This window comes from Aethalodelphis obliquidens, unplaced genomic scaffold, assembly GCF_003676395.1.
Source record: "Aethalodelphis obliquidens isolate GAN/ISIS:26980383/991018 unplaced genomic scaffold, ASM367639v1 scaffold48, whole genome shotgun sequence".
Taxonomy (NCBI): domain Eukaryota; kingdom Metazoa; phylum Chordata; class Mammalia; order Artiodactyla; family Delphinidae; genus Aethalodelphis; species Aethalodelphis obliquidens.
In genome coordinates this window covers 775,515-799,960 of record NW_020837992.1, presented here as the reverse complement: position 1 = coordinate 799,960, position 24,446 = coordinate 775,515, and the positions used below count along the sequence as shown (strand labels likewise).

At 50.0% G+C, this 24,446-nt stretch overlaps 1 protein-coding gene and 1 long non-coding RNA gene across 8 annotated transcripts in view; one reads left to right on the top strand and one right to left on the bottom strand.

Annotated features, from left to right (window-relative positions):
- Positions 1–2,006, bottom strand: part of ATP2B4 (ATPase plasma membrane Ca2+ transporting 4) — a 104,496-nt gene extending 102,490 nt beyond the window's left edge. For 2 of the 6 annotated variants that reach the window (XR_003427938.1, XM_027082680.1), the window contains exon 1: positions 1,598–2,004. The gene's annotated coding sequence lies outside the window, so the exon portion shown is untranslated. Of the gene's footprint in view, positions 1–1,597 lie in introns of all 6 variants that reach the window. The other 4 variants (XM_027082678.1, XM_027082679.1, XM_027082677.1 and 1 more) reach the window with 4 other exon arrangements.
- LOC113607414 (uncharacterized) lies at positions 40–19,930 on the top strand. Of its 2 annotated transcripts, XR_003427939.1 has the most exons (5): positions 40–594; positions 2,948–2,991; positions 16,899–17,020; positions 17,533–17,736; positions 18,717–19,930. It is a non-coding gene; the product is annotated as an uncharacterized LOC113607414 (long non-coding RNA). The 2 variants fall into 2 exon arrangements; XR_003427940.1 differs by lacking the exon at positions 17,533–17,736.
- Positions 19,931–24,446: the final 4,516 nt, after the last annotated feature.

Genomic DNA, 24,446 nt, shown 5'->3' with positions numbered 1-24,446 from the left:
GGCCTCCTCCTTCTCTTAAACCTTCCCTCACCCAGCTCCTCCTAACCCTTTAGGTCCCTCTCTGTGGCCTGTCGCAGCCTAGGGTGACCCAGGTCTCTTCCCTTCCCTTCCTTCCTCGTAAAGAGGGCCTGGACCTGAGGGAGCAGAAAGGGGGGGGGGCTCCAAATAGGAAGGACCAGAAGGAGCAGCTCTGGGGGGAGTCTCAAGGAGGGAGAAGAGAATCTTAAGACTGCCTGCCAGACACCCCACACAGAGGAGGAGGTAGCCTGGTAGAGTGGGATTTTACTTCCCCTCCGCAAGTGATGCCAGTTGAGTGCCCGCCTATTCCTTCAGCTGAGATTCCCCCCTACCAGGCTGGCTGGTACCGACTGCAAGTTACTGTAAGTCCGGCAGGAATGCCCACGAGGGTACTGTCTCTGGCCAGCAGAGTGCCCACTCTCTCCCAGGATGTGGTTAGCCACTCTCGCATCCCCCACACCCAGCAAGAGAAGAGTGGTGGATCCTTCAGTGAGATGGAAGAGTGTGTGAGGCTGGACTCGTCTGGAAAGGATGCCAGCCTGCCTCTTCCACACCAAGAGCAAGCCAAGTGTTTGAGTGAATATGTTTGTGGATGAAAGCAGGAGGGACAATCCCGGCCTTAATTTATAGCTCTTCAGCAAGACAGCGCAGTGGCCCAGGATGCTCAGGGACCCTCCCAAGGATGCCTGTGGCCAACCCCCAACCACCAAACACTCACCAGCCCCACAGTCACCAGCCTTGAAATTGCAAACTTTCCAACTTCACCTCTTCTCCCCTTTGGGAACAGCTATATATGGGGCAGTGCCCTCAGAGACACTCATACAGTTGGTTCTTGACTCTCCGCACACACTCAAACAACAACCAAACAACAACGGTAGGAGGGAACTCCCGGCTTTTTCCACGACTAATTATAGACGTGAAAGTCTGAGGATGTTTTGCAAGCGGTAGAGAGAAATTGCTGAGGTTTCTCTACAAAGCCAAGGAAATTTAATTTGTACATTCCCCTTCCCTACCCCCAGCTTCTCCTAGCTCCTACCTCCAGCCATCCCCCCAGTGAGCCCCTCCCTCAGTCCCCACTGGTGTCCCTCCTTCCTGTTGAAGATTTCATACTCATTTTTTTTTTTCCGTTTTTCTTTGGTGCTTTCAAGAAAGGGAACGGACCCGGAAAATATTTTTGCAACAGTTTTCCATTCTGCGTCTCATTCCCAAGCCAAGGGGGAGGGGGAGGGCAGGAACGAATGGGGGAAAACAAATGCTTTTTCCAAAAGCTCAATTTGGGTATGAAGAATACAGTCCCTCCACTTCCCTACACCCACAGGCCAGGAATGACAAAAACTAGGGGGGAAGAAAGGAGAAATCACTTGTTTGATTATATGGTTTCTAAGAGCTGAATCTAGGAAGGAAATACAGTATTTGACAAATCTGTGCACACACACACACACACACGTACACACACCCTAAACCCAGTCGCAAGAAATATGCTAGTCAGAGGAAATTCAGGGAGTTTTAGAAGCCATTGAGAGGAAAGAAAGAAACTAAGTTTACAAATCAAGATTCAATTCATTTTCTGCAAGCCTACCTCTCTTTCTAGCAAAGATCCAGGCTTCTCCACGCGGGACTCTCCCTCTGGCTGTCCATGCACAGGGGTAGGGTGGGGGTGACCACCCAGCGGTCCAATGTGGCAACCACGCCGGAGATGCTGGCTGGTCTCTTCTGCCTTTCCAGCCACGACCAGGGAGTGGGCTGGGTCTCCTCCCCCGGCCCTCCCAAAGGGAAGGACCTCTCAGGTTTCTGGAAGGAAAGGGTGCAGGGGAGCTGGGCGGGTGTCTCTGGTCTTACTCTCCTCGGAGGGATAGTTCCCCAGGAAGTTCGTGCCCCCTTTCAACCCCCAGCTTTAGACGGTTTCAACAGCAGAGCTTTCTTGAGAAAATGCTTGTCATGGCAACAGCTCCAGCCAACTCGGGCAGACTCTGGCTCACCAGCCCGGCCGGAGCGGGAGGAGAAAGAGGAGGAGCGAGAAACGGAACGGGGGTGGGACTTGGCGAGAAGCCAGACCATTACTCCACTGTTAAGGTGGCTCGATTGCGAGCTGTGGCTGCTTCCTGGTTTGTTTTAAGGCGGAATGGGGAAAGAAGGGGAGGAATCCTCTTTCCTGTGGAGTTTCCTCCCCGCCCTTTCTCTCCCTTGTTGAAAGCAAAGTAGGGTGTGGGTGGAGCGGGAGTGGATGTGGGTGGCGGTATTCAACTGTTGCTGGGTGGAGGGAAAAAAGGAAGCTTCTGCCGGCGGTTGGCTTCCTGCAGCTCCTCTCAACCTCTTACTCACTTAGACCCAGGACCCAGAAACCCAAGGTGTCTGCGAAAACTTGGACCGCCCCCTGCCACCCTCCAGCCCCTGTCTGAGTAGGGGGCCCACTGGACAAGGCGAAGGCATTGCTTTAGATGCACACACCTGTACACCGTTTGCTTATACACACACATTAGTACGCACTCCTCACCCAAATTTCATACACACACTCCCAGGTCACATTTTGCTCCCTCTTGCCTCTGTACCCACATCCACAGTGCATGAAAATAGCTGCCTACATTTTAAAAATTATTTAATATTTATTTATTTGGCTGCTTCAAGTCTTAGTTGCGGCGCGTGGGATCTTCGCTGGGGCCCAGAGCGCGTGGGCTCAGGAGTTGTGGTGCACGGGCTTAGTTGCTCCGCGCCATGTGGAATCTTAGTTCCCCACAGTTCCCCCGACCAGGGATCAAACCCACATACCCTGCATTGGAAGGCGGATTCTTAACCACTGGACCACCAGGGAAGTCCCAACAGCTGCCTACTTTTTAGCTCAACTCTGTGTGGGCTATGGCACCACAAGCTTTGTATATACGGTTTATAATGCTCATGGCAATCTTGAAGGGTCTTATTATTTTCATTTCAGAGTTGAGATTGAGGATCAGTGACTCGCCCAAGATTACACACCTGGTAAGTAACAGAGCAAGGATGCAAGGCCAAGTCAGACTGACTCCAAAGCCTGTGTACTCTCCTGCACTTGTATCGTGTTCTGGCACACATTTCCATTTTAGTTTGCACACACTCAGACATCCATGCACACTTATACATAGACTATAAACTGTTAATCACACCCAGCAGCCACACACCCACCAGCATTGTGCAACAGTGCCACTCCTAGATTTTGCCTGAAAAATTCTGGCTTTCAGGTGCAAACGTGCACCATCAACTGGTTCTCGCTGCATGTCTTCATTGACTGATATATTCCCACACCTACCTCAGCAGGCGCATACACACACACACACACACATTCATATGCTAATGACAGGCAGGTTAACACAGACCTCAGAGGTTAGAGTTGTAAACTATGCTGAAAGACGGGTGACTGGCCACAGCTTCAGGGTTTGGGAAGAGACCTCTTTGATCCTCCCATCCTAACTCAACACCTCACACCACACCTGTCCTCCTTTGCCATCCGACCTCCCTACCCTGGGATGAAGAACCATGTGCACGTGGAGAAACAGAGTTGTGGATTAGACACAACTGGTTTCCCTCTGCCTATTAACACCCTTCCCAGTGTCCTAACATTGGGGTCCTTTCTTTCCTCTCTTTATTTTTCTATCCTAATATTTCTCAATAACTCATCTATGTCCTATTTCTGAGCCAGGGAAAGTTAAAGAGACAAAAGTAAAGAAACTTTTTAGAGTGGTTGGGCTGGGCTCGGAACTCAGAGTTTCCTAATGTGGTGCTAGAGGTTGCCTACTGCCATCTATTTTGGGAGCTGAATCCAGAATAAGCCCCTGCCTATCCTTGTGCCTCTCCTTTCCAGCCCAGCCCAGCAGATGGAAGGTTCCAGGGGTGTGGAGGGGAGTTTAGGGTCACCCTCTTTGGAAGTCATCATGGATTGTTTTTCAAGCAGTCCTTTTTTCCTAGAGATTGAAAGTCTCCTCCTCTTTGGCATTTAGAGGACACCAAAGGTGAGGTGTGCTCTCATTCACTCCCCGCCTCTCTTCCAACTCCTCTGGTCCATCCCACTCCACTCCCCAGGGCATTTCAGTGGAAGAACTGATGGCAGGGATAGAGATGGTACCTTGTTAGAGTTTGGAAGGTCCTACCAAAATGTCAGTTTCAGGAGCCCAGATCAATTGTTGGGGAAGACAGGGCAATGGAAGGAAAGGAATCAGCAGAACAGAGCTTCAGATTTAATGGCTTGTCAGGCTCCCTGCCGGACTGCAACCGCTTGACATTTTAGTCCCCAGTGAGTGTCAGTTGCATCTTTATCATGAGAAAGGCAGTCTCTGAAATGGTGCTTTAAATGTATTAAAGTGTATTTTAAGCTTGTCTGCAGTGGCTGTGCGCGGAGGCCTTGCCTAACTGTTCCGTAAACTTGTCTTGGAGGAGTAACAATTTAGGCCAGATGTGTGGGCCCATTAAAGGAAGAGTCTGCTTTGGCTGCCTGGCATGTGGGGGCCGGGAAATGATGCCTGGTTAGTATTTGAAAGGCTAGATCCTCTCCTCAAACTCCTTGGGTTCCAGGGAGGCAGGCTGTGCAGGGCAGGTGCTGCCCAAAGGGGCTCTGAAGTCTGTCCTGCCTCTGGCTGGCTGGGGTCCCTGGGCCAGTGTCAGGTAGATCTGCCCAGTGTCCCCTTCACCGGTGGGGGTTTGTGGGATGAGGGAAGAACGCCCCGACCCCATCCCAACTCCAGCCCCCTTGTAGACAGGAGGGAGAATGTGGGAGTGGGGTGGCTGTCACCTACCTGATCTCTATAACTGAGCCAGCCCCTGAAGCCTTCCAGTGTTTTCTGGAAACCCAGAGCCTTGGTGCCTTGTTTCTTTTAGCAGCGGGCTTGAAATCTAGAATGGATAAAGATAAAGATAAATCTACACATAAAAGTAACTGCCAGGCTTCCCTGGTGGCGCAGTGGTTGAGAGTCCGCCTGCCGATGCAGGGGACACGGGTTCGTGCCCCGGTCCGGGAAGATCCCACATGCCGCGGAGCGGCTGGGCCCGTGAGCCATGGCCGCTGAGCCTGCGCGTCCAGAGCCTGTGCTCCGCAGCGGGAGAGGCCACAGCAGTGAGAGGCCCACGTACAGCAAAAAAAAAAAAAAAAAAGTAACCGCCAAGTGTGGGAGGGTAGAATTGTGCCCCTTCCCCCACCATGGCAAGAGGCGGGTTACTGTCTCTAGCATCGAAAGTTCCTAGTTGGGCTGTTGTGTATGGCTGGCTGACTAGCCTCTGACTAGACCCTTTTCCTTCTTATCCCTGCCATGCCCTTGACTTTGCATGTTCTCTACTTCTTGAGCTCTAGCCCCGCTCTCCTCATCCAGGTGTCATGGCCTCCCCAGAGCAGGTCAGTCTAGTGGGCTTCCATCACTGTGGACCCTGTCCTCAAGCTGACTCTTACTTGAAGAAAATGCAGTCAGCCTTGTCTCTCCCTTAGCTGTTAACAGAGTATGTTCCTCTGGCCTCTTGAGAGTCCCACTTTGAGTTCCCCAAATTACCTGTGTCATTTCTCCCCAGATTTCTTGAATGCAGACTATACCTCTCCTTCCTGTGAATATCTACTGTTTTATCTGTCTAGAACAGCAGATATCCTCCCCACTCCCAGACCCAGGTCTTCTTTAAGGTGGTCTTTCTCCTCATTGTTAATATGGGAACTGTCATTGTATTAGAGGCCCCATCTCTACCTGACCCAAACTGAGCCAATTATATTCTTTCCTGAGATTTTTGAGTTTAAGGCCAAAAAGAAAATGAGGCTTGATTCTCTCCAGCAGTGGACACTCAGAGGAGTGAAGCTCTGGAAGTATGAGGGACTATATTCCCTGCCACATGAAAGAAGCCTGCCATAGGAATGAATAAAGCTTACCTGCAGAGAAAGACAGAGAAGGAAGCTAAAGAGCAAGTTCTGGAAGCATTTGAATCAACTCTACCTCATATCCTACTGTACCCTTGCTGTTCCTACAGATGAGTTAGTTACATGACTCATTATGAATGTATAATCTAGACTAAACTGGGTTTTTTGGTCACTTGTACTAAGTAATATAGAAACCTTTTATGCTGGTACCTACTACTTAGATACACTCATTTCAGTGAATTTTATTCATTCATTTTATTCATTACTGAATATCTACTATTCAATTCAGTACACACATATTGAATGTCTACTGTTTCAACATCTATTGGGCCCAGATGAGGTATACAGAGATAATAAAGCTTATAGTTTAGTGGAGGAAAAAGAGGTATTCATAGCATAAATAACCACAATAGAAGGTGTTTAGTTATTCTTTTAAACATATTTATTGAGTGCTTACTATGTGCTAGACAGTATATGTTGAAATATGGAGTATGAAAATACTTCTCTGGAAATTCCAGGGAGTGACTACTTCTGACAAAAACATTAGAAGGCTCTAGGAAAGAGATGGTATTTGGGGGTACCTGGAAAATCTTGAAGAGTAAGCTTTAGCCTGTTTTTGGTGTTGGGAGGGGGGGGGCGGGCAGGTTGGGGTGGAGCTGTGAGCAAAGGTCCAGAAGCAGAAAGTGTAGAGAGTGGAGGCTGGGAGATGGGCTGGGAATGGACTGTCCAGAGCCCTGAGTGGCCACTTCAGGTCTATGTTTAGCAAGCTGGCTGTGGCAGCAGTGTGTCTGGTAGCTTGGAAACCTAGGTGGCAGGCAGGGATAATCCCCGCCCAGTGCAATGCTGGGCAATTTTATATAATGTAGTTATATTTAACATAGTCCATATTTTCTAGAAGTTTCTGATCAGTTGTGGAGACACATAAAACAGATCACAAAACAAAGTGTGTGATTAAGTCTAAAACTTGGATCCAGGTGAAAAATCCAGTGAGGGTCTAGTGAAGGGAAGGGTAAAGATGGGCTGGAGCCTTTGGGGAAGGCTTTTTAGTGTTGGTGGGACTCCAGCTGGACTTTGAAATTCTTCCCAGTGTCTCTCCTCCCACTGCCCTGCAGAACAATTCTGGTGATGGCTGAAGGCAGGATAGACAGAGGCATTTATCCAAGCAACTTCTGCCTCCATGCCCTTTGTTTGTCCTTATACATAATCCAGGACAAGGCTACTGATGGAGAGGAAGCTGGAAGACAGGACTTAGGAAATTAATTTGGCCGCAGGCTGGTTTCAACGGTTGGGGGACAAGAGTACCTGCTAGTAACTGGGGGTCAGACTGCTAGGCAGAGATATCAAGACAGAAGTCCATAGAATTAGCCTGGGCCAAGATGACAGGAGATAAAAGAAGGCTGCAACTAGATAAGAACACAGATAGCCAAGACAAGCTCATCTGCACTCAGACAACTAACTCTCAAGTCTGTGGTGAGGTTTGTTCCAGGAACCAGATAGGGAGGACTCTATCCTGGAAGGCAATAGTGATTTCAGCTGGGAGGGTCCAAGGACTATTAAAGGATGGATAGCTCTGGCTGTTAGTGTGGGAGAGAAGCTAATCACAGCAGCTGTCTCAGCAGCAGTAGCAGCAGCAAGCCAGGGCTATTTTTCCACTGCAGGAACTTTGCTGGGCCCGTCACAGGAGGCCTGGCTCCCAGCTCACCCCCTTGCTGAGTGTGGGTGGTCGCCTACCGTAGACAAGCAACAATCTCATTTTTTTCCACTTTCTGGGATTCCTGTGGAGAGGACTGGATGATGGGACAATCTTTAGAGATCATTAGAAAGCATGTCTGAGCTGCAAGGGTACGATGCAGAATTAAATCAAAGGATGCTTTCTCTGCTGGCTGGGAAGGACTGGTCTCAGGAGCACCTCACCACAGAGGCCTTTGGGGCTCAACTTTTATTTTTTGGGTTTTTGGTGTTTTGTTTTATGGCTGGTTTCACGCTCTGATTCTGGCAATAATGAGGCTTTGTGGAGGTGCCGAGAGTTCCATCTCACTCTGTGGTCTCAGGCAGAAGAGGGTTTAGAGTGGGGAGGCAGTTGCGATGGGCAGTGGGAGCATGTTTGAATAGGAAATACCTGTGTGTTGGGCCATAGGCTCCTGGAGGGAAGGGATTGTCTCTTCCTTATCTCTGCATCCTTGGCACATCTGGGACTTAGCACATCTGGGACGTCTGGGGCATCCTGTTAAATGAAGGAGTGCAGAATCTGACGTGGGAAAGCGTGGACCAGCAGAGGTGAGGGCCAGAAGCGCTTTTTGGATCCAGGGCCTTTGATGATATGTAGAATCAGTTTGATTTACTTGGGAGCATATTTTGCTGTTCCAACTTCATTATGGTTCAGTTGTTTTAGAAGCTGCAGTGGCTTGGTTTTAATTTCATTTTGAACTCATTAGCTAGGTTTTTTTAAACTCAAGTTTGGTTCATAATCTGTTTTTCTAACAAAATATTTGTCTTTCATTTGTTTCAGTCTACATCAAATTAGTGACAGTTAAAAATAGTTTTTGGTTAATGGTTGTGCTCAATAGAGCTGAGGAAGTGAGTGTGGAAAGAAGGGAACAAGTGATGACTTTTAAATTTAATTTTTTTAAAATAAATTTGTTTATTTATTTATTTATGGCTGCATTGGGTCTTTGTTGCTGCGTGCGGGCTTTCTCTAGTTGCAGTGAGCAGGGGCTACTCTTCGTTGCGGTGCGTGGGCTTCTCATTGCGGTGGCTTCGCTTGTTGCGGAGCACGGGCTCTAGGCGCGCGGGCTTCAGTAGTTGTGATGCATGGGCTTAGTTGCTCCGTGGCATGTGGGATCTTCCCCGACCAGGGCTCGAACCCGTGTCCCCTTCATTGGCAGGTGGATTCTTAACCACTGCGCCACCAGGGAAGTCCCTAATTTTTAAACTTAGAGTGTCAGCAATGCCTTAAGTGCTCATTAAGTTTCAAATGAAGATCAAAGCAAAACCAATTGGAAGGATTCTTTCTGGCCCCCCTGCCAGACAGGAAGAATTTACAATCTGTCCCATCTCACATGTCCTCTGTTCCAGAGCCTTTAATAGCTCTTCCGTGTTTGCACAGTACTTGCAGTTTACAAAGCACTTTTTCTGCATAGAATAATTGGATCTTTGCGGTAGTCCTATATGGTAGGGAGAATAGGGTGTGAGCTATTATTCCCATTTTCCAGTTGGGGAACCGAGGCTCAGACAGGATTGCATGAGATCACACAGTTCATGTGGCAGGACTGTAACGAGCTCCTCTGGCTGCTGACCTAGGCTCTTGCCCCTACCTTGAGGTGACAGGGTTTCTCACCCTGCACACCTTGGGCCGGTTCTTCAGGCTTCAGGCTTTCTAGGCTTGGGTGGTACCAGGGAGACCTGGGGAGAACAGCCCTGGCTGGGAAGGGCTGCAGCAAAGGGGAGGTAGCAGTAGTTCTGCCTCCATCCCAGGAAATGAATTCTAACCCCTCTGGTTTGTTCTCAAGCTGACACTGGATCCTGGATTCCAGAAATCCTCCTTCCTTCATGTTTTCACCTGGGAAAGACCACAGGAGATGGACCCTCACAGAAACCCCGGGTGGAATTTGCTCTGCAGGGGAGGCTCAGGCTTTTTACCCCAGGATCTAGGGCCCTTCAGTCTCTCCCCTTATTTAGGCAGCTCCTTAGGCCCCATCTTCATGACCCCTTCCAAACACAGAGTGAACTGAAGTGTTCCCACTGGGGCCTGGGCAAACGCTTAGGTTGGACACTTGCCTTTCAGTCATTCATCCAACTAATATTTATGTGCCAGACAATGGGCAGGCCACCTCACTTGCCTTATCTCCTTTCACCCTGGTGGTCTTAAGAAGTAGGTGGCATTACACTCATTTCATGGGAAATGAAGCTCAGAGAGGGCTGCTAACCAGTAAGTCACAGAGGTGGGGCCAGTTCTAGACATTCTGACCAAGCCTGCTGTGCCCTCACCCTTCTGTGCTACTTAAAAGAAACAATGAACATATGAGTACAGTGTCCAGACCAACCCAGAGTTGCCACGGCAGGGAGGAAAGAGAGGTTTTAAATGTCTGGCTAGTCTGCTTGTCCATCTCAGTTTTGTTTTTTTAAAAATATTTATTTATTTATTTTCTTTTTTTTTTTGGCTGCATCTGGTCTTCGTCGCGGTGCACGGGCTTCTGTCTAGTTGTGGCATGCGGGTTTTCTCTCTCGTTGAGGTGCGCGAGCTCAGTAGCTGTGGCTCGCAGGCTCAGTTGCCCCGCGGCATGTGGGATCTTAGTTTCCCGACCAGGGATCCAACCCGCATCCCCTGCATTGGAAGGCGGACTCTTAACCACTGGACCACCAGGGAAGTCCCTCCATCTCAGTTTAACAGCCTCCAGAAAGCAGGGACTGAGGATGGAGAACATTTCTGGGAAAAGGACACCTACTTCCTGTATTTAACCTGGGCGTGGGGAGGGTTGGGGAGAGGGAGAGTAGGCAGATGGAGGGCAGACCCCAGGTGAAGGGAGGGTCCTGTGGGCTGGGGTGGTGTCCCTCCCCAACAACTGTCTGCCCCACTCTGCCCCGAGCCCTTGGGGTCTCAGCCTGACCTCTGGAGGAGCCACGCCCTGTGCTCCCGGGAAGTCACTTTGTCCACACCCCTGCCTCCGAACAGACCCTTGTAAGGCTCACCAGGTAGAGCGCCCTCTTCCTCAAAATCCCCCTGAGAAGGAAACTCTGCTGCCTCCTTGGGTTATCACACGTTCCTCTTTTATCGATTAGAAATAAGTAAATTCTTCGGAAGGTCTAACCTGAATCCTTCTTATTCAGATTCTGACAGGCACACACCAGAAACAGAAAGAGGACGATAACTGAGATAGGGGGCATTTTAAGACTTACTGAGTCTCCCCAGCACCCCGTGCCACACTGACATTTGGGGTCTGCAGTTCTGCCTTAGAGGAACCCTCATCTGCTGGAGCTGAAAGTGAGGGTGCTGGAGGGAGTGCGTCCACCAGAGCCAAGAACAGGCGCATAGGGGCTGCTTCAGCCGTTGGCTCTAGGCTGGCTTCATTTATCTGCTTAGTTTCTTCTGGGATTTGGTGGTTGGGGGTGGAGAGAAAGTGTGTAGGCAGGAAAAGCTGTTTTTCTTTGCATTGTTTGGAGGGGTGTGGCTTACCTGACCCATTGGAGTGGCCACAGACAATGTTCTATTTTTGGTTCCCTGAGTGGCCTTTTGCAAAGTGCTCAACTTCTGTAGGCCTCTGTGGGCTCCCCACACCTGCGGCATAGAAGCATGGGAGTGGGATGCATGGATGCCTTTCCTGTGGTGGTGTGAAACCTGGCTAATTAGTTTGAGGGAAAGACCAATGGCAGCGCTTTGAGGCAAGATCCTTGGGATAAGTTAGAAATAAAGCCAAATTCTGAAACTTCTTATCAGAGGAGCCTCCCGAGGTCATCTGGTTCTTCCCTTCCACATTCCAGGCCGGACGGTCCTTGTCACCATCCCATCTAGCTGATTCTTCATGAAGAGAAAATGATTCCACACCCTTCCCCAGTGGGCCAGGCCTCCATTCCTGCACCTTCCATTGAACATGGAGGCTGCAGCAGCCCCTGTGGTGCATTCCAACGGGACCACCTGCTTCAAGGACCTTAGGGCATCATTCACCATAAGAGTCCATGGTGCCCAAGTTGTCATCACCCTGGAATCACAGGCATTGGGCTGTAACTTCTGCTTGGTAATTACCCCAGGGCCTTCAGCGTGATATCATCTCCATGAGATAATCAGCCTGACAGTAACCAATTGTTAGGCTTCTTGTGTGATAAAGGCTGAGAAATAGTTCTCAAAGTAACTGTTGCTCAGATCTGCTTGCTCAGCAGTCCCTTAAGACTCAGCTCAAGTGTCACCTCCTCTGAGATGCCTTCCCTGAGTTCTCTCTCCCAAACCCAGGTTAGGTGCCCCTCGGGGCTTCCAAAGTGTTCAGAGGTGACCTCTGTTGAGGCACTTACTGTGTACTATGATGATGGTCTATTGCTGTGTCTCCTTCCCACTAGACTCCAGGCTCCTTGAGGGCAAAGCATCTTATTCATTTTGTATTTCCAGAAGCTGGCATGGCGCCTAGCACAACAGGTGCCCAGTAGTTTATTATAGCAAAAATGAATCAACAGCTGAATGAATACTTGAATGAATATAAACTCTGGTTGGTGCTGGAGGGCTTGGAGTTAGTCACAAGAGCATCCTAACTAACAGATTCCAGAAGCAGGCAGGCCGAGAAGTCTGCCACCTGGAGGTCTTTAAGCAGGAGCAACATGCCATCTGCCTGGTCTGGGCTAATTTTGGTTTTGCCAGGCCTAGGAACAGGGATATAGGTCTCTGACCTCCTTGCAAGCCACAGATATTAAGTGAGGAGATGAAGAGTAGGGTCAATGGTTCTCCCTTTGGGAACTCACCCTCTTCTCCCTCATCTGTTTCTGAGGCTGCCTGTGGCAGAACAATGTTGAAATGCTCAGAACCCTTTGAAATGGGAAGTCTTGGGTGGGGTCTGTACCCACCATTGATCAGACGCTTCTGAATTTCCAAGGTGATAAAGGTTTTAGTTAGGCTACTGTATTTGAGTTTATGAAAACTCATTATCCTCATTGAATCATTATCCTTATTTTATTGAAGAGGAAAGTGAAAGTCAGAGAGGTTCAGTAACTTATCCAAGGTCACACAGTTGGTATGTAGCAGTACTAGTTTTCAAACCTAGTTTCCTTACTCTAAAGCCCATATTTTCTCTTCCAAAGCCTGGGCCCATGGCTTCTGGACTTCTGACTTTCCTCCATCCCTATCCCTCTGCCTTTACTCGCCCTCTCTTAACATTTAGTCAGAAGTTTAGAGTTCACAAAATAGTTTATTACTGGGTCTGGCATCTTGGTGTATAAACTCAACCCCAATGAGGTAACTGATGCAGTCTCTGCCCTCTAGGATGGGTTGGCAGGGGCTCCCTTACACACCAGCTATCACAGCCGCATTTCCAGTTCCCTTTCCTGGATTCCCATTCCTTCCGTCCCAGTCCATAGCCAGGGATATTTCTCTTACCTTCTTCTGCCACACAGGAAGCAACACCTCCTCTGTCTGGGCTCTGAATTATCTCGGCTTTCATCACAGCTCTCTCAATCTGAAGTCATTGCATCCTCTGAATTACGAAAACCAGAATTTTATAAGTGGTTTCTACCTCTACTGGACACCCAGGAGAGATGAAATTTTTGCTAAACATTCTCCATTTTTCTTGAACTCACAGTTTTTTAAAAATACCTTGGAGGTATTCAAGTCAAATGCACTGACCGCTGTTTTAAGACCGAAGAAACGAAGGTGGATAAGACTGACTCTGGCTCTTGAGGGTCCAGGAGTTTGTCAGAAGTTCCTCATGGCATCCATTTATTTAAATGCTTTGCCTAACCCTGAAACATACTTTTTTTTTTTTTTTGTGGTACGCGGGCCTCTCACTGTTGTGGCCTCTCGCGTTGGGGAGCACAGGCTCCGGACGCGCAGGCTCAGCGTCCATGGCTCACGGGCCCAGCCGCTCCACGGCATGTGGGATCTTCCCGGACCGGGGCACGAACTCGTGTCCCCTGCATTGGCAGGCGGACTCTCAACCACTGTGCCACCAGGGAAGCCCCCTGAAACATACTTTAGTAGTTAAATTGGATGTTTTCATATTAAGGAAACTTGACCCACTGATTAAAGATAGGGTCAGTAGTGGTCATTTGTATGTTTGTCTGCTTCTGGTAACAGCACTTTGATTTTTCTTTGAAAAATCACTGCTTCCTCATGCTAAAATCTTGCAGTTTGGGAACAGTTGACCCCACTCCTGACTCCAAACCTGGCAATGAGATCCAATTCTGGGACTTTGGTCGAAATCCCTTCTGGTAGAATCGAAGCTAGTAGGATTAACACCTGGAGTTGTGGGGCCATCTTGTCAATGCTTCCAGGAGAGTGGAGCCAATGTAGAAAGTCCAGCTGCAAGTGGGAAAGAAACCAGTCCTGACCATGTTATGAGATCTCTGTATGCAGCCAGGCCTGATATACTCATGGATTTTGCTCAGGCCAGGTATAGATGGGTTCTTTTCATTGCAGTGGAAAAAGTCCTGACTAATATTGGACCTGAGGCCCATATTCATTAAAAAAAAAAAAAAAAAGTTGCCTTGTCCCACTAGCCTCAAGGAACAGGAGTGAATTCTTCTTCCTCCTACATCTCCTGCTATACACTGACCTTTTCTTACTTCCTTTCCCCTTCCAGGCTGTCCCTGGAGTTTGGTTTAGCCTGACTTCATCAGGATAAGAGTGTATAGATGATGGAGGAAGGGGCAAGCCTCCAGACACTACTGTCCTGATGGGGCAGGTGAGGCCATGGAGGGATTCAGAAGCAAAGTCCTCAGTTTAGGGTGGCCCCAGCTGCACTGACTCCCAGGAACAGCCCTAAGGATGGTAGGTTACTAAGACTGGGTGAGGGAGTAGCAGTCCGTCAATGGGCAATTGTACAGCCTCTTGAGATGTTGTCCACCCTGCACCTTCTGACTCCTGATACTGAAATAACTGTCCTCTTTGCCTCAAAACTCCACAATACCTGGAGGTCTTGCTTCTATCCTTTTCTATCCAAGATCCCACCGTTCAGGAAATCAGCTGGGTGTGGTTTTACCCACAAGAGCAAAGGGACCTGAAATTTTGCAGGTATGCATTATCACATCTAAAGGTCACACTTTGGACAGGTCACCCTATTAGGGGATTTCTCTACATACAAGGTATTGTTTTAATGCATTAGACTAACAGGACTCTTTGGTGTATTGCAGACAGATTTGTCAGTCACTCCTTTTGTCTGTTCCTTCCCTCTGTCTTCCCTGGTTCCTGTACCTTTCTTGGCTTCTGGCCATATCCAGTTTTTGAATTACCGTTGTGAGAAGCAGGGCTTGTATTAATTATCTCCACAATATTCTTCCCCTCTGGCCTGTGCTGAGATGAAAGAAAGAATATCCTAGCTAGAAATGCCTGAGGGAGGGAAGCTGAAGAATGTTCCAACCTAGGACTAATGAGTCAGCCACACCCACCAGGCTCCTGTGTCCCCTCTGGGAGCCCTTTCCAATCAGACAGGGAACCAGTGCCTTTCTGTCTTCAGCTCGATTGTGGCCCAGTCCACAGGTGCCTCCCCAAGTCTGGATGCTACCTTGGCTGGGGTCCTTCTGTATTTCAACTGCTCTCCCAGTGGCCACCACCCTCGTGGACTCCAAACAATTGGCTGCCCCCTGCATTACCCGCTGCTGTGCCCTATCAGGCTGATTAGATACCCAGCACCATCTACTTTCACATTAGCACAGAGACACTTGTTCTTTTGGACTCTAGTCCTAGCCTGCCCGAGGTTTTCTCCAGCCCTAGTCTGTGCAGCAGCATCTGCATTGCTGTCTCAATCCGGTTCCATCTGGTCGTTTCCTCTCCTACAAGGTCCCAGTCGCTTTGAACTAGATCAGTATCACAGAAAGCAGTAAGGTGAAGGAGGAAAAGGCTCTGCGCCCCCTCTGCAGGGCAGGTGCCTTTGTTCTGGCTGTGGTGGTGGGAAGTGGTGGAAGGTTCATTCATGCTCACTTGTCCCATCCTTGACTGACCAGCAGCACAGAACAGCCTGGGTGGCCTGGACTCTGAGAACCATCTATAGCCTGGACCCTGAGCCCTGATCTCATTAGCCTAATGGTCTAGCTAAGCTCAGCTCCTTTGCTCATTCAAAATAGCTTTAGCGTCAAGTATGTGACTAGTTTTGTTGTAGCTGCAGGAAGAGTTATGAAAAGGCTATGGTGGGGGGCTTCCCTGGTGGCGCGGTGGTTGAGAGTCTGCCTGCTAATGCAGGGGACACGGGTTCGAGCCCTGGTCTGGGAGGATCCTACATGCCGTGGAGCAACTAGGCCTGTGAGCCACAACTACTGAGCCTGTGCGTCTGGAGCCTGTGCTCCGCAACAAGAGAGGCCGCCGTAGTGAGGGGCCCGCGCACCGTGATGAAGAGTGGCCCCCGTTCGCCGCACCTAGAGAAAGCCCTCGCACAGAAAAGAAGACGCAACACAGCAAAAATAAATAAATTAATTAATAAACTCCTACCCCCAACATCTTCTTTAAAAGAAAAACAAAAAAAAGGCTATAGTGTAGCTGGCTGTAAAAACTTACACCCATGAAAATTACCCAACAGCATAATAAAATGAGATGTGAATGACAAAGAATGTCCCAGAATATGGTCTGTGATTTGTCGTTGCTTGAATCAGAAGGGAAGTGCTGTGGGTGTTCCGAGGACGGCAAGATGCCTGGCACTGGGATTGTCAGGAAAAGTCTGTCTGGATTGATGCAGGTCTTGAAGTTTTGAAGGATCTGGACCAGGTGGGTCTGACCTTCCAGGGAGTGGCTGGAACTCAGGGAGGCCCAGACTTCGGGGAGCAATCCCTCTGAAGAATATCAGAGTTGAGGTCCGTCTAATTGAAGCCAAGGATTCTTGTCAGGGGCAGTGGAAGATGAGGAGAGAATGTGACCCTTCTTTCTCTAACTTTGGGGAAAATTAAGAACTCAGCTGTCAAAATAAGTAACATTTATTGCTGAAGTCTTTTGCACAGATTAATTCATTTAATCCCTAAAACAATGCTATGCAATCGGCATTTAGGTTATCCCGGGTTTCTAAAGATAAGGAAGCTGAGGCGCAGAGACTTTAAGGCCCCAGAGCTCTGTCAGTATTTGAACCTGTGTGTCCTCAGAATACTTGCTTTTCTTACCCTGTCATGCTGCCTACCCCACCCCACCCCTGGCCCTCCTTCCTGTGGGTCCTGGTGACTCATACTCCTTCTTGGCAGACATCGTGGTTTCTGATAACTCAGTAAATGAAGTCATCTTGATGTTGCTGCGCCCACTGGCCCCGTGTCCGCGGGCTCCTCGGGGCTCTTGGCTGCTGGAGCAGGAACTCTGTAGCTAATATTGCCTGTTTTGTTTGTTTGTTTGTTCATTTGTTTTGGTTTTTGGTTTTAGTTTCTTCTTTAAAAGAACATGGACCAGGTTCCCCAAGGGCTGAGCCAGGGCCATTTAAGTGATGTGCTCAGTTATCTAAAAAAGCCTTTCTTCTACATCAAGAACAGGAGTTGTCATTTCAGGTGAGTTTCTTGCCTTTCCGGAGCTCCCCATATGCTCACAGTACTTGGAACAGGTTTTATCGTCCCTTTTCGTTTGAAGCCTTAAGCCTGATGTGCCAGAAGCCTGCTCATTATCCCAAAGCCCTTTACCTTCTTCTCAGTGCCCCTCTCCTGGCCCTTGTAAACATGGTGTATTGGTTGTCTCCCAGAATTCCCAGGGTGCGGTTGCAGTTAGGTGCACTCTGTGCGTCTTGTGGAGGGATGTGGAGGGAAGTAACAGCGAGGAAAGCAGAAGGGGGCTAATGCATACTGAGTGACTTCCATGGCCTAGGCACAGTGCCTTATATGTATTTTAAAGTTGAATCACAGTATTACGATATCAGTACTATGGGCCTCATTTGGCAGTTGAGGAAACTGACACTCAGACAGGTTGCAGTAACCTTCCAGTCAAGGGCAGAGCCAGGATTCTCTTGGTTCTGAAATTGTTTTTCCCTCTACGTCAGACCTCATCCAGCTTGAACTTTATCCTTTAGGCCATGAGGAATCATGGTGCCAAGCAGGAAACCAAGAGGCTACAGGAGTATTTTAGGAAGATTGATTCGACAGCAGTGAGTGGGATGGATGGGAGAAAAGCGAGGCCAAAGCTGTGAGGACCAGTTAGGAGGTTCCTGCCACGATGTCACCTTGAGACACCTCCAGGAGGACAGCAGAAGCAGAAAGGACATTGAGAAGGAGAGGTCAGTAGATCTCCACAGAAGAGAGGACCCAGATATGATGAGGAACCCCTTCCTTCTTTCTGATCATTTAGGGTCTCACTGGCTTTGGTGGCCTGTGCCAGGAGAGAGACCCAGTTGTCATTTCTGCTCAGGTCAGTTCATCCAGGAGCAGAGGCCATGTGTGGTGAGAAGGTACCTTGCTGTGCTCCTTGGCAGGGCTGGGCTAGGCCTAGACCTTTGAAAGATCTGTTTATCCAGCCCAGGAGACTGCATCTGTGTGCTCAATAAACTGTAATTGACAGTGGTGAGCTCAGAAGTGTCTCTGAAATAGACTGAGCAACACTGATTATGAGCAACTCACCTCCTCAGCTAGGGGACGCAAATGGGTCTAATGACTCCTCCTTTTCGGATGGGGAAACTGAGGCTCAGAGGTTGTGCCACTTTCCCAGGGTCGCCAGGAGAGCCAGAGGGCAGAGTTCCAATTCAGATGCATTGACCTGGAGTTCTGCTGCTTTCCCGGCTCCTCTCTCTGTGGTGCCCAACAAACAGGGGAAATTAGTGCTAAGCTTTCACACGAGTGTGGCAGTTTACAAACCTGCGTCCCATTCATTATCTCATTTGATCCTCACAGCAACTGGGTATTATTATTATACTCATTACAGAGGAAGAAACTGAGGCTCAAAGAATTGAAGGCTATGGTCATTCCACTGTGAGTGACAGAGCTGGAATTCAAAAGGAAGTTTTCTGACTTGAAGTCCACAGCTCTGTCCCGGAGCCATGAGAATGAGGAAACAAATGAAAACCAGGGCAGCAAAGAGGAGAAATGGAAGAGTCAGGGAGGCGGTGAACACAGCTTAGATGGTGCTGGAGGCCTTCAGGTTCAACATAATAAAAGCTTCTGGGCGGCAAAGATTATTCACTATAGGTGCGAGCTACCTGGGGAAATCAGTCTATCTGCTGAAGAAATGACCTCTAAAAAGTCTCCCCCTTCCTACCCACAGATCTCGTGAAGAGAAAGAAGCCAGAGAAAGAGGAAAAATGCACGGCAGCTTTTGTCTGTTAGGTGTCCAGTAAATTAGGTTGAGTGGATGGATGGATGGATGAGACTTAGGGAAACTGCACATCCAGTCACCGCATGGTCCTTCTTACAAGTCCTGAACAACTCTCCCGGCTCCCCGGTCCTTTAACCCATCCACAAGATCTCACGTTATAAACGACGACGTTCCCAGCCAAGGAGGAAGAAATAAGTGTGGCACTAGAGAGAAACTGGGAAGTAACTTGCTCTGTCGCAGAAAGGTGGAAAAATGGATGGAATGGAATCCCGTCCTCCCTGCCCGCCCCCGCCCCCCGCCCCATACCTCTTCTCATTTGCTGAAGCCCTGCTCTGAACTCAGTCAGGATTTCTTCCCACCCGGCCTCCCGTGGGGTGGTCAATATGGCATTTGTGGTTGGGCTTAGAAAGGTAAAGTACCTACAAAGGCCCAAGGAGCCAAGAATTCTGCTGGCTCAGGCTCTCTTTCCTCTTGTTCTTTGCCCACCTGTCAAAGGAACTCTGCAGTGGGGCCCCTCTCAAGCCAGGGAGGGGAAAGGCCAAAGAAAGTGTTGGAGATGGTCCATATAGGGCCGTGGCTTTGCTTACTGCTCAGGCTCAACCACCACTTAGCAGCTGAACCAATAACTCTGGCCTGAAGGCTGCATTGTGGTTTCATCATAGAGAACTCATGGGCCTGTGTATCCCGACCCTGGGTTCCGGTTCTAGCTGTCACTGAGTATGCCCAGTATATAACACGACATCTGTAGGTAATAGGTGCTCACTAAATATCTGATGGAGTGAGTGAATGAATGAAATAATTAGCTGTGACCTTGGACAGATTACTTCTCCCTCTGGATCTTGATTTCTACATCTGCAAAAGGGGCATTATAATGCTGGCCCTACCTCTCACTCCAAGCCATCCCCCAGACCTCAGGAGGAAATGAATGGATGGATGTTTATGCACAGTAAGGTCTGGGCACACACCAGTAGCTGACATTTGAGCCACTTCCCCTCAGGTCACATTACTGCTTGCTCTGTGGTTAGGATGGGCCCTATCCTTAGGCTCCTGAAAGTCCTAACCCATGGCAGAGTCCTAATTTTTTTTTTTAATTACTTGATTTATTTATTTTTGGCTGCACTGGGTCTTCGTTGCTGCACGCGGGCTTTCTCTAGTTGTGGAGGGCGGGGGTACTCTTCGTTGCAGTGCGTGGGCTTCTCGTTGCGGTGGCTTCTCTTGTTGCGGAGCGCGGGCTCTAGGCGTGCGGGCTCAGTAGTTGTGGCTCGTGAGCTCTAGAGCGCAGGCTCGGTAGTTGTGGCGCATGGGCTTAGTTGCTCCGCGGCATGTGGGATCTTCTCAGACCAGGGCTCGAACCTGTGTCTCCTGCATTAGCAGGCGGACTGGCAGAGTCCTAATTTGCCTGGTCACCTGGGCACCTGGTCGCTCCCCTCCAAATTAACCTGCAGTTTCTTTCTCTCCTGAAGAGCTTACCCACCTCTGGGGAGAACGCTTCAATGTACTTGAAGCCCTCCTCCCCGCCCTCACTCAGCCCAGGACTTGGTGCCGGTAAGGAAAGGAAACAGCTCACTTATAAACTCATTCCAGCTGAGCCTCTTATGGAAACACTGACAGACCCTTCAAGCCTAGATGCCAGCTCCTGAGGCGCCTTTGTAAAACCCCGCCTCTGAGCTAAATATAGTCACGGGAGGCAAGGTGGTGCTGGTTTGGGAGGTGGGGAGGGACTAAGGAGAGGGGGCAATGAAGCCTGGAGGAGAGTGGGAGGAGGGAAGAAAGGAGGGAGAAAGAAGAGGCAGCCGGGGTCTGAGGGAGAGAGAGAGAGCAGGGGAGAGGCAGAGAAGAAATGGAAGAAATGGGGAGAAAATACGAAGAGATGCAGAAAAGAGTTGCAGGGAAAGAGATGAGAAAGAGAGCTGGAGAGATAGAGATCAATCAGCCCCTGGGAACGACAGTAAATCTCAGCAGTCCTGACTGGTGAAACGTGCTAGCTTGGTGGAGGGAGCACAGGGGGAACAACAGAGGTCGCCTGGGATAGGGATAGGTTGGGGTGGCCCAGGTTTGGGTTCTGGCCACTGCTGAAAGCCCTTGCTAATTGATTATCTGCTGCGGTGATGACTAGCACAGAGACAGTGCGCTTCTCCAGATCCCTGCCTGCCTCCCCACATCTTCATTAGGAGCCAGACCTGACATTACCTTACCCCCAAGGCAGCAGTTAAGGGGCCTAGGGTCCCAGCCAGTCTGCCTTTGGCCTTGGGTGGGGGTAGGGTGGTAATGACGGTGGTGGTGTGCCCTTCAGGATGGCCTGTCCCGAGTGAGGGTAAGATTAAGACATAGTATAGTGAAAGAGTGCAGCCTCAGAAATCTTCTTCCTTAGCTTCAAACCCCTCCCTGTGGAGGCCATGGACGTAACAGGCAGGTGGAAGAAATGACCTGGCAGCACTGATGTGGAAATGAGTCGGGGCAGAGCAGCTGAGCTGAAGCCAACTGTGAGCTGGCTGAACTGGTGGGTTGTGGAGAGCCCAATGTGGGGGTGGTTCTGTGGGGAGGGAAGGGGGTGCTGAGGCACATGGGAGGAGAAGAAGGAACTGGAAGACTGTCAGAGGGGTTTGGAGAGTCCACTGCATTTTGGTCTAAAACCTAAAACTGCGTGAGCATCATATGCAGCTAGGTTTGCTTTCACAGCAAGTGCTCTGGCCCCTTGGGGTGTGGGGTAGGCTCTGACCATGGCCGCTGGCTCTGTGGGGTGAGAGGTGAGTGGAGATCTGGAGGGAGGGTGGGTGTGTCTGCTGCTCTGAGGCTGCTCTGTAACCAGTTTGGGGCGGTGGTGAAGGGTGGGCATATCCAAAGCCTCAGGGAAGCAGGAGACTGGTGCATTTCTCTTCCTCATCCCATTCCCTTTCTCTCACAGATTCTGGGAGGGAGTACTGGGCAAGGAAAGAGGGGAAAGTGGCTTGTTCTCTCACTGGTGTGTGAGCACAGGAGGAGATAGATAAATTAGCCTTGTCACCCTTTTCCCAGGCTCCACAGAGCAGAACGGTTCCTGTCCCCCGAGGGAAGATCAGCCATTATTTATGAGCTCCTCTGAAGGGGGCACTGCGGGCATATCCATCTTTGCTCCCCTCCCCCTAGCCGGGGAAGGGGGAGGGGAGGAGCTGGTGCTGCCTGCAGGCTCCTGCTTTCTTTTTTTTCCTGTTTTAAAATTAATTTATTTATTTTTGGCTGCATTGGGTCTTCGTTGCTGTGCGCGGGCTTTCTCTAGTTGCGGAGAGCTTCGTTGCAGTGCGCGGGCTTCTCATTGCGGTGGCTTCTCATTGAGGAGCACGGACTCTAGAACACAAGCTCAGTAGTTGTGGCACATGGGCTCAGTAGTTGTGGCACACGGGCTTAGTTGCTCCGTGGTGTGTAGGTAGGATCTTCCGGGAGCAGGGCTCAAACATGTGTCCCCTGCACTGGCAGGCAGATTCTTAACCAACCTCTGCGCCACCAGGGGAGCCCCAGGCTCCTGCTTTCTTAAAGGCACAGGAGACCCTTGCTGGAGAGACTGGGTCCGGCCCACACTTGAACCCGGGGCATCTTCCAGTTAAAACAGAGAGGTGCAACTGAGACCTACTGCAGGAGAAGCCGCTGATGGCACAGGATAAGAGACACCCGTGTGAGTGGTGCAGGGAGCGTGGGGGTTTTCTACACCTGGCATCCTCAGGAGCAGCTTCCCTGGGTACTGCTGGCTTTGGCCCCAAACACAGCCAGCAGGATAGACAGAAGTTCAGTGGACCGACTGACACGAACCGAAGATTAAAGGCTGGGAATCTGGGGAATGGGTAGAGGCCTAGGTACAATCGGAGGATGGAAATAAAAATTTTCAAATCCTAAGTTTGGTGGTCAGGAAACAGCTCAAACCACATGATAGCCTGGCCTTTCTCCTTGTTGGTGAGGGTCCAAGGCCCCCAAAAAAGGAGCCCAGGCAGAAAAGGGAGAGAATGAGGGGCTAAGGGAAAGTAAGAACGCAGTGGTTAAAGGAGCTGGAATGGGAAAGGAAGGGAGGAGAGAGAATAAAGCAATGGCTGAATTAGGAACTTAGGTGGGCCAGGGATCTACAGCAGGGTGAGGAGAAGCAAGACGTGAGGTTGGAGAACCTGGAGACAGGCTAAGGGAAGAGGCGGAGGGTGAGAGTGACAGAGCTACTGCAAGGCAGGCAGAGGGACAGACAGAAAGTCAGGAACGCTGGGGAAGAGGAAAGGAGGAGGCAGGTGTGGGGGAGAGAGATGGGGGGTGTGGAGAAAGAGGCCTGTGAGCTCTGAGGAGTGGGCCGCCTCAGGCCCCAGGGAAGAAGGTAGGTGGGAGGACAGGGGAGGGAGGGCAGTGAGCCAGCAAGGGAGAGGTTGCTGCTTTTTTCCATCTCTTTCATTTCAATCGCTATCAATAATACATTCCTAAGGAGCCGCCTTTGACAGCAATTAAAAAAGCATTTATGCTTCCAGAGAGAAATCGAAATGATTTCCTCCCACCTCCCTACGCTCTCTGGGCAACGGTCCCTAGCGATGATCTTCCCGGTGGTGTGCTGTCCAAACCTGGGACTCACTAGGGAAGGGATGGACAGGGGCCAGGGAGGATCCTCCACCCCCTTCCCAGGGGTGGCATATCTGAACGCTTTACACTGGGCTCTGGGTGTGGGGGTGGTGTGGGAGATGGGGTGGGGTGCAGAAGCGGGGATTTTAAATATGGTACCTTTGGAAAACCTTTCCTGATTACCAAACCTCAGAGAGCGGCACAGGGAGGCTGGCTGCCTCTTCACCCTGACAGCTGGAGGTGACACCTGTCTTCGCTAAGGTACCAAGAATCCAGGAGGCTGCACCGTGAGGAGTAATTTCCAGAGCTGATTTCAGTTCAGTAGGCGCTTTTTTTTTTTGCTGTACGCGGCCTCACTGTTGTGGCCTCTCCTGTTGCGGAGCCCAGGCTCCGGACAAGCAGGCTCAGCGGCCATGGCTCATGGGCCCAGCCGCTCAGCGGCATGTGGGATTTTCCCAGACCGGGGCAGGAACCTGCATCCCCTGCATCGGCAGGTGGACACTCAACCACTGCGCCACCAGGGAAGCCCAGTTCAGTAGACTTTTACCAAGCTTCTACTGTGTGCCAGGACCTCTGACAGGTGGTGAGGTGTTTCAGAAAGAGTAAGAGGGTCTTGGTCCTCTAGGAACTTATTGTCTGATGGGCAAAGAGACATATTGAACTACACAAAGAACTGTGGTACTAGGCAGATGGCGCAGCAGGCACTGGGAGCATGACAAAGTCATACAGGAGGGGGATAGAGAAGGCGAGAAGGACAAGTCGATGGGAGAAGCTCTTTCTCAGGATGGGGAATGGGGCGGGAGGGGGGCAGGGATGATCACTGCTCCATCGCCTCCTTACCCCCGTGAGCCAGGCTTTGTGCCTGGCACTTTATATACATTACCTTTTACTTGACCCCTCATAGCTACCCTACAAGGAAGCAAATATTTTAACAGACTAGGGAACCAAGGATCAGTGAGGTCATATAGCTTGCTGGAGGTCACCCAGCTGGTTAGTGACAGAGCCAGGATGAAAGATAGCAGTCTTTTCCTCACCATTCTGTTCTGTTTCCCATTGGGAATGTTTAATTCCAGAGCCTGCCACTCAGCAATTTCATGTCTAGGAATTTATCCTACA